Source organism: Papio anubis, chromosome 3 (assembly GCF_008728515.1).
Source record: "Papio anubis isolate 15944 chromosome 3, Panubis1.0, whole genome shotgun sequence".
In the NCBI taxonomy this organism is placed as follows: Eukaryota; Metazoa; Chordata; class Mammalia; order Primates; family Cercopithecidae; genus Papio; species Papio anubis.
Window position 1 is genome coordinate 173,038,300 of NC_044978.1, and position 1,957 is coordinate 173,040,256.

Consider the following 1,957-nt stretch of genomic DNA (forward strand, 5'->3'; position numbering starts at 1 on the left):
GTTTCTTTCTCTTTTTTCATATACTTTTAAGTTCTGGGGTACATGTGCAGAACATGCAGGTTTGTTACATAGGTACACACGTGCCATGGTGGTTTGCTGTACCCATCAACCCATCATTTACATTAGGTATTTCTCCTAATGCTATCCCTCCTCTAGTTCCCCACCCCCTACAGGTCCCGGCGTGTGATATTCTCCTCCCTGTGTCCATGTGTTCTCATTGTTCAACTCCAACTCCCACTTATGAGTGAGAACATGCAGAGGACACCCTTTTTCTTTAGGAGGACGGGGCAGGACTGGAACAGAACTGGAACAGGAGATGACTGTTCCAGCCATCTCCCCCTTTATCTCAGATGCTACACTCGTGGCACATTCTATAGTTACTCTTGAGAACTACAAGTGGAAAAGGAGTAAAAACTGGTTTGGTCCAAGGCCACCTGGAGCACTGTCCTGCAAAGAGTAATTCATTCCTCTCCAGTTTGCTGAGTGCATTCAAGATATAACACATGTAAGAGTGTCTACCACTCTCCTTATGTTCAATAGCTATTCATTTCTTCTACACAAATTTCACACTCCATTTGCTCTGACTTCCCAAAACAGAGGTGTGTCAGTGATGGCAAATTTGTGACATTTGTGTTCCTCAGTGCCCCCTCCTGAGCCTTGAAGGATATGGCTAATCCACTACACCACTCTTCCCTGCTGACCCTTAAAATCCATCTCAACACAGTACTCCCTGAGGCTTCATCACTTCATGAAAGCTGGGCATGAAAGAAAACTTATTTGCCATCCTGGCCTATGTCATATTCATCTTTGCTTTGGCTGTAGTATCTAGTACAAGCACTTGTCAAGCTTGTGAGAAATGAAAAAAGAGCTGATATTTATTACACATCTAAACAACACACTGAAACTGGAGGTTTTTTTTATACATTGCCTCTTAAATCCACACACAAAAAATTCTGTGGGGGAAAAAAAGCATAATTCTTGTTAAGAAATTTTTTTAAAAAATCAAGCTTATTTAAATAAGAAAGGCCTGTCCACAGATGACAGATGGTTAAGCCAAGTTTAAATCCAGGTTTGTCTGCCCCAGATGCCCAAGGTCTGTCCACCATGGCATGCCACACTTCATCAACTGTGGACACACAGTGCAAGTCCAACATTAGAAAGTAGGTATGTTCTCTCTTCCTTGGCACTGCCTATGGAGGTGGCAGCCATGTCCTCCTCAGCATCATGGCCGCCTTCATACCCCTTGTGAAGCCCAAAATAGTCAAAAAGAGAACCAAGAAGTTCATTGGGCACCAGTCAAACTGATATATCAAAATTAAGCGTGACTGGCGGAAATCCAGCGGTATTGACAACAGGGTTCGTAGAGGGTTCAAGCTCCAGATCTTGATGCCCAACAGTGGTTATGGGAGCAACAAAAAAACAAAGCATATGCTTCCCAGTGGCTTCCAGAAGTTCCTGGTTCACAACGTCAAGGAGCTGAAAGTACTGTTGATGTGCAACAAATCTTACTGTGCTGAGACTGATCACAATGTTTCCTCCAAGAACTGCAAAGCCATCATGGAAAGGGCCACCCAGGTGGCCATGCGAGTTGCCAACCCCAATGCCAGGCTGTGCAGTGAAGAAAATGAGTAGGCAGCTCATGGGCCTGCTTTGTGTTTACATAAAACTGTAAAAAATAAACAAATAAATAACAGAAAAAAGAAAGTAGATGTGCAATATCTACTGTCTTCCCTCAACAATAAAATCATCCAGAATTCAGAACGAGAAAAATAGATGTGCTATCCTACTAGAAGTGAGTTAAAAAGAGGATATAGGAAATTATTTCATGCCAAAAACTAAATAAAACTAAGTGAGTTCTGATGGTTAAAAAAGAGCAAGACAGAATCAACAGCCTGCAAGACTAACAATTCACTGGCTGCTAATTCTGCAGATTTGCTTCTTCAAACACAAGCACATT

At 42.3% G+C, this 1,957-nt stretch overlaps 1 pseudogene; it reads left to right on the plus strand.

The window, feature by feature from the left end:
- The first annotated feature begins 1,224 nt into the window (after window positions 1-1,224).
- On the plus strand, window positions 1,225-1,632 carry LOC116274216 (annotated as a pseudogene).
- The last annotated feature ends 325 nt before the right edge of the window (window positions 1,633-1,957 follow it).